Source organism: Bison bison, unplaced genomic scaffold (genome assembly GCF_000754665.1).
Source record: "Bison bison bison isolate TAMUID 2011002044 unplaced genomic scaffold, Bison_UMD1.0 scf7180017864482, whole genome shotgun sequence".
Classification (NCBI taxonomy): Eukaryota; Metazoa; Chordata; class Mammalia; order Artiodactyla; family Bovidae; genus Bison; species Bison bison.
In genome coordinates, this window is record NW_011495042.1 from 3682341 (window position 1) to 3694952 (window position 12612).

General features: G+C 50.2%; 1 protein-coding gene across 2 annotated transcripts in view; it reads left to right on the top strand.

Moving 5' to 3' along the window:
- Positions 1-4000: 4000 nt before the first annotated feature.
- The window catches only part of HRH1 (histamine receptor H1), a 57182-nt gene continuing 48570 nt past the window's right edge, over positions 4001-12612 (top strand). Inside the window, exons 1-2 of one of the 2 annotated variants that reach the window (XM_010862432.1) lie at positions 4001-4162; positions 11973-12113. The gene's annotated coding sequence lies outside the window, so the exon portion shown is untranslated. Of the gene's footprint in view, positions 4163-10484; positions 12114-12612 lie in introns of those variants that run through there. The other variant, XM_010862431.1, reaches the window with a different exon arrangement.

Consider the following 12612-nt stretch of genomic DNA (forward strand, 5'->3'; position numbering starts at 1 on the left):
ATTAAGAAATGCCAGTAACTTGTTATCTTTTCCTTATCAGTCTCATTCCCCCTTCTTTTTCTTCCTCACCCCAAGTGTAAACTCATGGCATAAACATGACCTGGGACTTTCTCTTAATTCAAAGGGTATTGGCCAACTTCCTCACAATGAGCATTATTTATAAAACTTCTGAAATACTGGTCTCAGTGTTAAAGTGCATGATGAGAGTAACAAACATCTGATTAAAATGGAAAGAAAAAGAGAGAACATTCTTTCAGTTAGAAAATTATTACATCATCAGAGAGGGCTTCTTTTTGACTTGTGTATTTCTCTAATAACATTATGCTAAGCACTGTGGGAGGAGTAAAGGTCAACAAAATTTGGCTCTGTATTGCATAAAGTTTGACTCTGTGTCATCTAATATTCCGTGTACTCCCCTACATTGCCCAGCCCCTGGCAGCCAATCAGGGCCAGTACCTAGTTCCGGGTGGTCAAATCCATAGCATTTCATTGGCTACTGAAGATCCTTTGTGGTGTTCATCAGCTGTGTATCAGATGACAGAGCCCCTTCATCCTGCCTCCCGGAGTCACCACATGGAACAGAATCCCCTGCTGACCAGGACTGACCATTTAGCATGAGGAGGAAATTAACTTTTGCTTTGTTATACCTCTGAGATTCGGGTGTGTTTGTTTTTTGCAGCATAACTTAGCCTAGGCTGACTAATACAGTCCCAGCCCTCAGTAATAAGAGCTACTGTTTATTGAATGCCTAATATATGCCCAAGGACTTAACTTGTTTTGTTTCATTTAATCCTCACTGCCACCCTGTAAGAGGGCTCTTACCATGTCCGTTTCCCAGACAAGGAAGCATTCAGAGAGTCTTGCCCGACTTCAAGGTTGCTGTTTCCTCCTAAACTAGTTTCAAGTTCAAGAGAGCTTAGACAAGAAAATGTACTCTGGAAGGGGAAGGTTGGAGTCTGGGCTCATGGGACAAAGGCGAGGTCCTTAGTTTCCGATGAGAAGGAACATCCAGGCTCAAGATCCCCTAGCGGAATGCTGATGTTTGGGAGGCAGAAATGCCATTTTAAAGGCTGTTTATGTGTTGCATGTGTACACACCATTAATATCTGTCAGGCACATTGCTAGTGTTTTGCTCCCACCAGCAAGAAGAATTCCTAATATAAGCCATTCCCTGTTTTACGAGTATTTTAACCCAAAAACAGGGTCAACATCGTAAAACACTGGGATAGGAGGGGACCACCTCTGAGATGCCCTCACTTTCAGGTGGAGGAGGGCAAAGCCCAGAGACGGGAAGTGTCCCGCTTCAGATCTCATGGTGCATTCCCAGTGCTCCTCACAGCCGTTCCTCAAACACTGGGCTTTGGGCAGGAGCCCACCGAAGAAAATGTATCTGTTCCGAAGATCCTAATGCGACCTGAAGGCATGACTGCCTTGGACTCATCCACCTGTCCCAGTCTCTTCATGCATGCATTTGCCAAAAACAGTATTTTCCCGTCAGTTACCTCTTCTGTCCTTCACAGGAACCCTCTGAGTGAGCAGAACAGGCCTTGTCCCCCTTGCACAGATGAGGAAGTTTCAGCGAGGTGGAGTAAACTGTCCAAGGTCACTCCACTCTGTGTAACTGCAGCCCAGATCTCTTTACTCTCAGATAAACCTGTGATCCTTCCAGATTCAGGAGATGCACTCTTGCCATAGACCAGCCCGGTGGTGACGGGCACAGCTCTGCACTCATAATCCGGTCATTCAACCCTTCTGAGACTCGGTTTCTTCATGGGAGGCGATAGTACCTCAAGAAGAAGTCAGCTAATGCGTACAATGATCTTAAAACAGTGCTGGGGGCACAGGGCTCCATCCACATCAGCCAGGACCCTAATGGGACCCTGGGCAGCAGTAGATGGATTGTGGGAAATTCTCAGGGAGCTCAGTGGTCCAGGATGTGTAACAGCTTGTTGTTTGGCTGAAACAGAAGTTAACTATTTGCATGGAATGGTATTATGACGATAATTTAAATACATATGCACCCCTTTGTGCAAAATGGCCACTAAGGGAGCGAGAATAGTGAGAACCCACGTAACTGGAGGAGAGACAGTCAGGAAGCCTGTGCCTCCAGAGTGGCTGCGTTTAGGGAGAAGGGCAGGAATGTCTCTGGTGCCATTTGGGGAACTTTTGGGAAATTGCAGATGTTGGTAGAGGGTGTCATTCCTGTGGCGTGTAGCCCAGGAAGACCCGCTCATGCCCTGCACACCCCCAGAGAGAACATAAGTGCGCAGAGGACGCTGAGAAGAGTGTCGTTCTACAACTGTGACTCCAGCAACGCACCTGGACCCCCGGGGCCCCCAAGTGAGCACAATGAGACCAGAACGCAAGGCCTCCGTCCCCTTCCCTAGTGCTCACTCGGGCCTGAGCTCTTCCCACCCAGTAGTGAGGAAAGACGGCCGTCACACGCTGCCCCAGGCGGAGCTGACCCAGGCTAGGCCCCCGGGCCTGCTAACGGTGGGGCAGTAGGTCAGTCACATGGAAGGAAGGGCTGGTCTTAAAGTTTGTTGGTTCAGTAGAAATTTGTTTTTGTTGTTCGGTCACTCAGTGTCCGAATCTTTGGACCCCATGGACTGCGGCATGCCAGGCTTCCCTGTCCTTCACTATCTCCCTAAGTTTGCTCAAACTCATGTCCCTTGAGTCGGTGATACCATCCAAGCACCTCATCCTTTGTCACCACCTTCTCCTCTTGCCCTCAAAGTTTCCCAGCATCAGGATCTTTTCCAATGACTTGGCTCTTCACAACTTGTGGCCAAAGTATTGGAGCGTCACCTTCAGCATCAGTCCTTCCAGTGAATATTCAGGGCTGATTTCCTTTAGGATGAACTGGTTGGATCTCCTTGCAGTCCAAGGGACTCTCAAGAGTCTTCTCCAGTGCTTCAGTTCGAAAGCATCCATTCTTCTTTGTGCTCAGCCTTCTTTATGGTCCAACTCTCAGTTGCCCAAGCACAAATGGAAACAGATATGTAGTGTAAGTATATCAGTTAGGGTAAAATAGACTAGGCCCCAAACCTGGGGGCTTTATGAGGTCTCTTCTCAAAGATACTTGTGTTTTCTAGAGAAGAGAGAAAATGATGTATTGTTAAGGGTGATGTGTTGCAGTTAGGGAAATTGGGAGCTGAAATGTAAGCAGCTGCTGCTGCTCCTGCTAAGTCGCTTCAGTTGTGTCTGACTCTGTGCGAAGGTAAGCAGACCTACGTTTAAATATCCCAACCTCCGTGCTCTCTAGTTGTTTGCATTTGGCAAGTATTCTCATTTCTCCAAGCCTCCTGTTATCAACTCTAAAATAGGAAGGATAATTCCTACCTGCCAGTTAGAAGGATTAGCGATGGCATAGGTACTTGTGACATGGTGGCTGTCACGATGGGGCTCCTGGTCTATATGACGTTCTGGGCCAGATGCTTGCCTTCCCTTCATCTCGGCGTTCTTGAATTTTACGACCTTGGCCTTACTAGTATACTAACTGCACTATTGTTCATTCAGTTATTGCTCTGGCCAAAATGTGCCTTTGAGTTTTTCCTTAAGATGTTACAGAACATCTTTGGCCAACCCAATACTTTATAAGTCCACTCACTTTTTTTCTGCAAACATATAGTATTTTTTATTTTAGAAAGTTACGTTGCAAACTTATAAGCTGCCCGATGAAATTTTCCAGTAACTTTAAAAATTTTGTCGGAGTATCGTTGGTGGCGCTAGTGGTAAAGAATCCACCTGCCAATGCAGGAGATGTAAGAGACACGGGTTCAATCCCTGGGTCGGGAAAATCCCCTGAAGGAGGGCATGGCAACTCACTCCAGTTATTCTTGCCTGGAGAATCCCACGGACAGAGGAGCCTGGGAGCCTTGTAGGCTACAGTTCTTGGGGGTCACAAAGAGTCGGACACAACTGAGCGACTTAGCAGCAGCAGAATACTTGATTTACAATATCGTGTTAATTTTTGCATATATATGCAAAGTGACTCAGTTATGCATATATATTCCTCTTCATATTCCTTTCCCTTGTGGTTTATCACAGGATTCTGATTACAGTTGCCTGTGCTTTACAACAGGACCTTGTTTATCCTCAACTCATTTTTCAAACTAAGCCTCATCCTGAGCAATGCTGGTCGTGAAACTATGGGCTTGAGGTACTTTTTTTTCTAATATGCCTTAAAATATGTGCATAACCATTAAAACCGCAATTTTCTTTGTGTGAGACAAAAAAGAAAAGAATCACTGTGTTTACCAGCATTTATCTTCACAGCATCCTTTGTTGTGCTATGTGCTAAGTGGCGTGAGTCATGGCCAATTCTTTGCGACTGCAGCCCGCCAGGCTCCTCTGTCCCTGGGATTTTCCAGGCAAGAGTACTGGAGTGGGTTGCCATGTCCTTCTCCAGGGGATCTTCCCAACCCAGGGATCAAACATGCGTCTCATGTCTCCTGCATTGGCAGGCGGGTTCTTTACCACTCACACCATGTGGGAAGCCCACAGCGTACATTAGGCTACCCCGAATGTCCGTATTTAATCCTCAAGACGTCATGTCAAGAGGAGAATTACCCCGTGTTCGAGATAAAGAAATGAATTTCCTGATTAACAAGACATCATCTTGGTAGCTTTCAAAGGTAGGTTTGACATTCCTTCAAGACATTTTCTTTTCAAGGGGGATCTTTCAGATCCTGAATCTCCTCCCCATCACCAAAGAGAGCAGAACACTGTAACGAGTGGTTCCTGGACCTCGAAGCTTCCTGCAAGTTTGTTATTCCTTTTGAAAAGATTCACAGTTCCTCCCCGTCCCTTGTAAATCAAACCCAAGCCTGCGATGTGAGGAGAAACCGTAAACAGCTTTGAACGGGGCTGGCTGGACAGGGCCGGAGGTGGACCTTCAAAGCCTGGCTCTGCTTCCACCGGGACCACGTCCAGGCATTTCTACCACGTGGTCCCTTGGCCGCCCACTGCCCCCATCTTCCCACTCCTGGCTTGACTGTAACTCCCACCCCCGCAGCGCAGTGGGTGGGAACCACCTCGTGCGTCCCTGCCGGAGCTCAGGAACCTGCATGGATTCTTCAGAGCTTAGTGACTTCACAGTGCCACTGGCTCAAATTATGGGGTGTCGGAGACTCTAATCCTGGGATGCTGCTACAAGCTGGGTGGTGCTCTTGCGCTTGTGAAAGCCTCCGGGCAAGTGTGCTGCTGAGCTCTCGAGGACTCTCAGGGCTGCAAGGAACAGAAACCTCCTCAACCAAGGAACTCTTCATAAAGATACAGAGGCAGTCCAAGAAATAGGGGCAAAGTTGCAGAGGAACCTTCAGGAAGGGCTGGAACCAGAAGCCGGAGTACAACAGAGGCCCAGCTCCCCCGTCCTCCTCGCAAGACCTCTCTCCCCCAGTTACTTCCTGGGTGTCCGATTCATTCCCATGTGTCTGAGCAGACCGACCGTCCTGCTTCCAGCATCCATGGGGCAGAAAGCGGCCGTCCGTAGCTTGAGAGTTTTCTGCCAGCCAGAGAGAGACTAAACACGGTCTCTGTCAGGCCCTGTGCCTCCCAGGGGAGGGACACGCTCTGGCCCCTCCAGCCCATCCTCCGCTGCAGCCAGAGCCAGCTTTGGGTTTTCACAATGCAAATCTGATTATATTCTTTCTCCTGGGTAACACACTTCAGGAGCCCCTCACACTCTTAGCATGGACGTGAAACTTCTCGAAGTCCTGCATGGCCTCATCCCTCTGCCCAGCCTCATCCGGGTCCCCTTGGTCCTCCGCCAGGCCTTTGCTCTTCTCTCCTTTCCCCATCCCCAACCTCCCCAGCCAGGTCATGCTCCCCCTTACAGACTCTCACAAGCTTTGTCCCAGATGCGCGTTTACATTTGTATGTATGAGGAGTCTTTGATTTTTACTTGTCTCCCTCCATTCAGCTGCTCACGCCTGCAGGATGGAAACGTGTCTGTTTCCTCTCCTAGCACACAGTCGGTACACCTCAGGAACAGCAGCTTGAGCCTCATCATGTCATCCCTCCAAGCCTTTCAGAGCTTTTGATTTTCGTTGTTGTTGTTACTGTTCAGGCACTAAGTCATGTCTGATGCTCTGTGACCCCGTGGACTGTAGTACACCAGGCTCCTCTGTCCTCTGCTATCTCCTAGAGTTTGCTCAGATTCATGTCCTTTGAGTCGGTGATGCTATCAACCCATGTATTATGTTTGAGACGCTACCCTTTTGGAAATATGATGCTGTTATAGGGAATTATATCCCAAATCACAAGCAGCCATTCAGCTACTCAAAGTGTGGTCCACGGACCGGCAGCATCAACATCATGTGGGGAGCTGGTTAAAAATGCAAAATCTTGGAATCGACCCCAGTCCTACTCACTGAGAATCTGTATTTTTGTTTTTAAAGTCTAACTCATTTTTAAATTTTTATTTGTTTATTTGGCTGCCTTGGGTCTCAGTGACAGCATGTGAGATCTTTGTTGCAAGATCGTTCATTGAGGTGCACGGACTCTGTCTAGCTGTGGCACACGGGCTTCATTACCCTGAGTCATGTGGGTTCTTAGTTCTCTGACTAGGGATCGATCCTATGTCTCCTGTATTTCAAGGTGAATTCTTAACACTGGCGCACCATAGAAGCCTGGAGAATCTGTATTTTACCAAGTGATTCATGTGCAATTAAAGTTTGAGAAGCACTGGATTAAGACACTTTTATACATTCCTATAATCTCCCTTGACTTCTTTCCATTTCTCACTGCTTGTCTTCTGTACCATGAGCTTCCTGAAGCTGGGACCCCGCATGACCTCAGGGCTAGGTACAGGCCTGGCATGTTATAGGCAAGGATTTTTCTCCCTAAAATTATGTCCCAGGAAAGGTCCATATAAAACCTTTCATTTTATAGGATGCTCTATCAATTATTTTGTTTTGAACAGAAAGTACTGTCTTGGAAAGGCACATTATCTGAAAATGACCTCAGAGCTAGTTTAGATGTTTATAGCAGTCACCTGGTGGATTCAATAAAAAATAAAGAAATGCGACCCAATTTAGTCATCATTTCTGGAAAGCATGACTTCACAGTTGTAATTGCTGGGTATCACCGTACGTGTGCCCTTTGAAGATCATCTTTAAAAGTATTACTGTATGTATTTATATTGTGGGGTCACAAGCTGCATCCACAAAATTAATTTAGAAAAAGACTGCTCCTTGAAGGTTCCCTCATATCTGCACAGTTCCTAACCCTGCAGCGTTAGCCTCTAGAGACAGAGCAGGGAGGCCCACACTGGACAGGTGACAGGAAAGTCCTTGCGCTGCCTTTATTAGCTGGTGGTTGCAGGTGAGTTTTCAACTCCAGTCTTCATGAAGTGCCTGGAAAATGGAGATGCTGCTCTCTGAGTCTGCTTGCCTTTCAGCATCGTTTATCCCACTCTGTAGCTGAAGCCTCACTTACCCAGATACCCCTCAGGACCCTCGGTCGTTCCCCTCCTTCACTACCTGTAGCCTGTTCTATCTGTAGCCCAGGACCTGGGGGGACCCGAGATCCACGCTTCTGCAAAGCTGTAGGTCCTGAGAGCTGCAGCTGGTCCCCTGTGGCCTCACGCTTCCTGTTCCTGCACGCCCTCCACCTCGCACACCCTATCTACCTTGTACAATCTCCACCATGCACATTCTTCCATCTTGCACATCCTCTCCACACACCCTACCGCCTCACATATCCCATCCGCCTTGCATATTCTTCCACCTTGCATACCCCATCTGCCTTGCACACCCTCCGCCTTGCACACCCCATCTGCCTTGCACACCCTCCGCCTTGCATATTCTTCCACTTTGCAAAGCCCATTTGCCTTGCACACCCTCCTCCTGGCACACCCCATCTGCCTTGCACACCCTCCGCCTTGCACACCCCATCTGCCTTGCACACCCTCCGCCTTGCATGCCCACAGTGCTTGCTCACTGCCCTCCTCACAAAGTGCCACCCAAACCAGCTCCCATTCCCCAGCCTCCCTTTCTAATTCCTCATGCTCCAGACATTTTCCCCTCAGATCTAATTCCCATTCTGTCCTGCTACCAGGATTTTATTTAATGAAGGAATGGGAGGACAAAAGTAGATGAATGACTTGGAGGCCCATCTCTTATTATGCTAACAATGGGCATTCTGTATTGGACATCTGGTTTTGCTTGGTTTCTGGGGTGAATGTGCAGGTGGCTGGTGGTCGGTGGCATTCTCTGGGGTGGAGGAGAGGGGAGTGGGGGCTTCCTACCAAGCTGATGGGGCTTTCAAGGGAGATACCACCTCTAGGTCCAGCCCTAACAGCCGTGGAGCCCTAGCAATAAAGAGCATAAATGGGCTGGGGCGGTTGCAGTCATGGATTTGGGGGACAGATGTGGGAGTTGAGGTTTTTGGAACCAAACTGTAAGGGGTCTTTCATGTCAAAGACAGAGTTTACCCTGTGGGACGTGGGGAGCAGTGAGGAGTGGACCAGGATGCCGGCATGATCCGATGGTGTCGTAGGACAATCCCTGTAACAACAGCAAAGAGAAAGGATGAGAGAGGGCAAGACAGGAGGAGGGCAGAACAGTTAGGAGAGGATCATAGCATTCCTGCCGCCTGAAGCAAGGCAGGGACAGGAAAAAAGAAAGGAGAGGGTTGATGTGTAAGAACTTCGCAAGGCAGAATCGGGATGATGCGGAAAGAAATCGCCTGGGGAGGACTTCCTGCTTTATAGGTGTGTGGCTGGTGGGCGGGCACCCAGCCATAGACACAGGTGCCCTGGAGGAGGTTGGGAGATGCCAGCCATGAGAGGCCCTGTCGGGGGGTGTTGTCCAGGTGTTTGGATACTTGGGCCTGGGCTTGGCAGATCTGGATGGATTTGGGGCTTGCCGCAGGGATGCAGAAGGCTACAGAGACGATGGGGAGGTGACCCAGAAGCAGCGCCAAAGTGATCCGGAAAAGTGGATGGAGTTGAGAAACATTTAGGAGGTAGGGTGGGCAGCACTTAGAGATGGTTGGAATGTGGCGGGGGAGATGGGGACAGAAATCCAAGTTGACTTTCTGTTTTCCAGATGCCGCAGCGTCTCTGAGGAGGGCAGGACAATCCAGGAGTGAGGGGCAGTTTCGGGGGAAAGATGACAACTTAGTTTGCGTTGTTCCCAGAGCAGATCTCGCGGTGAGGGTTTGGAATAAGGGGATGATGAGGAAGCTGAGTGCGAAAAGAGGATATTGATGAAAGCTGGGCGCGTACAGATCGCTGCTGCGGGCAGTGGAGCCTTGGCCCTCCTGGGGACCCCCCGAGGCACTGGGGACCATGCCTGAGGGTGGTCTCAGGAAGCCGGTTGAGCATCACCACTGCAGGATTGGTCAACTCTCCTGCACTTCCATCCTGCCCTGTAGTGGTAGGGGGCTTGTGGGGGGTGGAAGGGGGTGAGGGAAGTGGGGGTAGAAGGGGTGGGGAGAGAATGTCCCCAGGAGGAGAGCCCCTTTGGAAATGCACAGTTATCTCAGAGGAGACCAAGGGGTCTGCTGAATTCGTGACAGGTGATGAGACAGCTCAGGTGGGTTGAGTCCCCGGCATCTGAGACTTGCCGCTTGAGATGTCCCCAAACAGATAGTGGTGATGCGGTAGCAGCCATCAAGGGGCCCCGGACCCACGGGCGTTCGTGCTTGTTTAGGGCCCTCGCGGGTCCATGGTCGGGTTAGACCCAGCGCGCACGCTCTCCTCCCACCCCTGGGCTGACTGCAGAGCCCACGTGACTTCAGCGCTCGGTTCCCTTCCCGCACAATAGCCATCGGGTCTTTCTACACCTCTGCCCTCCCTCCTGCTCTGTCGGGAGCACCACTTGTCAACAGTTTCAAGAAATGGGGCCCTTTAAGCAAAGAGGAGGCGGGTAGCCTGGGAGGAGATAGGTCTGTCCGAAAACAGTATGGAGCTTCAAAAGCAGGAGAGCCGAGTGGGGTGAGGAGCGTATCCACATGAGCGACACTAAGTGAGCTCCCTGGAGTCAGAGGAGGGGTTCGTGCAGAGAGCAGGGTGAGCCGATGAGCGAAGGTCACGGAGCTGGTGCCGGATCCCTGTCCCCGCTGCATCCTCTTAGCCACAGACCAGGGCGGGGTCATTGAATGGGCCTGTATTTCTGTTTATTTCCATCTGCAGTGGGATGTCATGCCTAGCCCAGCACCATCTGATATTGTAGAAATATACTTGAACCTCAAATGTGATGGCAAACATCTAGTGCTACATGCTAAGTTGCTTCAGTCGTGTCTGACTCTGTGTGACCCTCTGAACTGAAGCCCGCCAGGCTCCTCTGTCTATGGGATTCTCCAGGCAAGAATATTGGAGTGGGTCTCCACGCCCTCCTCCAGGGGATCTTCCCGACCCAGGGATCGAACCTGTGTCTCTTAAGTCTCCTGCGTTGGCAGACGGGTTGCTTACCACTAGCGCCACCTGGGAAGCCTCTCTGGTAGCCACGTTTTAAAAAGGAAAAAGAAATGCATGCCATTCATTTCAATAACACATTTTATCTGACTCAATATACTCCCAATCTGATCATTTCAGCATGGAATCAACATAAAGAAATTTGAATGAGCCGTTTTTACATGGTGGCCAGGGAGCAAGGATTAATTTTTCAAACTCCAGCGTATCCTCTTCAACTTACAGCAGATCTCAACTCAGACCCACCCTAGTCAAGGTCTCCCCAGGCACATGTGGCTGATGGCCACATATGCAGTGGCGGAAGCCCAGGCCACCTGCCCGGAGAGTCCCGAGGAGAAGGCCAGCCCCCCACCCGGCTCTGCTGAACAGGGAGGAGCTCAGCCCCACCCGCCTCTGCTGTCAGCTCTTCACTGTAGCATCCAAGCCTCATAATCAGATCAATACAATCAAACTGTGGTGTGATCGTTATAAAGGCAAGACCTTATTTGAGCCTCACACCCACCCTGTGAGATCAGTTTTGATATAATTACCCCTGAAATAGTTGAGGCACTAAAGTCTTAGCGGCAACCCACTCCAGTACTCTTGCCTAGAAAATTCCATGGATGGAGGAGCCTGGTGGGCTACAGTCCGTGGGGTCATGAAGAGTCAGACACGACTGAACGACTTCACGACTTTACGACGAAAGCCTTAGCAGCTTGCCTGTTCCCGCTTAGTGGTGACTCCAGATCTTGTGCTTATTCGTGAAACATACCGCCAGCCCTAGGGGATACTCACAGTCATTCACCTCAGGGCCTTTACATACGCTCTTCCCTCTGCCTTCAGTGCCCACATTTCCCTGCCTAGGTAACTCTTGCTTTTCCTTCAAGTCACGGTTTGGACTATGCTTCCTCCAGGAAGCCTTCTCTGCTTACACCCTTCCTGTCTTGGGCAGAGTGAGCCACTTCCCCAGCATCCGTGGCTCTCCCGTTCACCACCATAGCGCTCGTCGTGTTGCGTGGTAACTGCCCGTTCACCTATCTGTTCCCCTCCTGGGCACAGGACTGTCTATCTAGCCCATCACAATCCCCCCTGCCTGGCACGGAGCCAGGCCCATGGCACGGACCCAGGCATAATTGTTAGGTGCTGCTGTGGATCCAAGACAGTGCCTGGCTGAAGACCTGCCACCTTTATTTGTTCTGTTTCTGATGTTCCCCAGATAAGGAACCCAACACGCAGTCATTGTGGTCAGTAAGTGTCACAGTCACAATTGGCAGTCAGCCCCCTGGTTCCTGGCAAGTAGAACCCTCATTTTATTTGAGTAACTAACCCTCAAGGAAGGTGACCCTGTTCTTAATTCAGCCACTCCTGGGAAATCTACCCCCATTGTTGGTGATTCACTCGGTAGTGAGACATTAGGAAAGTTGGTGGGGCTCGGGTCCATGTGTTTCTAGGAAAGATTCCTTGATCTTAGGAAAGAAAGTCAGAGAGCAGGATGCTGTCATGCCTGGGTGTGACCTCCGGGCCTGGGCCATTGTCTCATAACCAGGAAGTGATCTGAGCACACTTCTTACAGACACTGGGCGCAGCAGAGCCAAAAGGTGGCAAAGGAGTCCTTGATGACATCCTCGAAGAGCGGAGCTCACCCACCTCGGAGCTGTCCTGACTCAGGACTTCTTGTTAGAGCGAGAAGATACTTCCTCATCACTTCAGCCAAGTGAGTTGGGGTTTTCTGTTCCTTTTAGCCTAAGTCAACCTAACAGTTACACTGCGTGTTGGAGGGACAGTGCAGTCTGAGAGCAGGTGGACAACGGAGCAGGGATGTGGGCTCCAGCTCCGGCACTGACGATCCACGAGCTCTTTGTGCAAAGCTCGGGTGCCGCTTCTCCAAAGCCTTCTCTCTCCCTCCTCTGGGTTCTTCTGTCCGTGTGTCTCCATGGTCCCTGCGTGCGTCTTCTCTCCCTGTGGCTTGTGGACGCTCATCACTTCTGTAGCCCTGTGTTGTACCTTGCACACAGTAGGTGCTTGAAAAAGCACTGGACTTGAAGTGGGAAGCTGCTGCTGCTGCTGAGTCGCTTCAGTCGTGTCCGACCCTGCGCGACCCCATGGTCAGCAGCCCACCAGGCTCCCCCGCCTCTGGGATTCTCCAGGCAAGAACACTGGAGTGGGTTGCCATTGCCTTCTCCGTGGAAAGATGAGTAGATTAATATTGATAG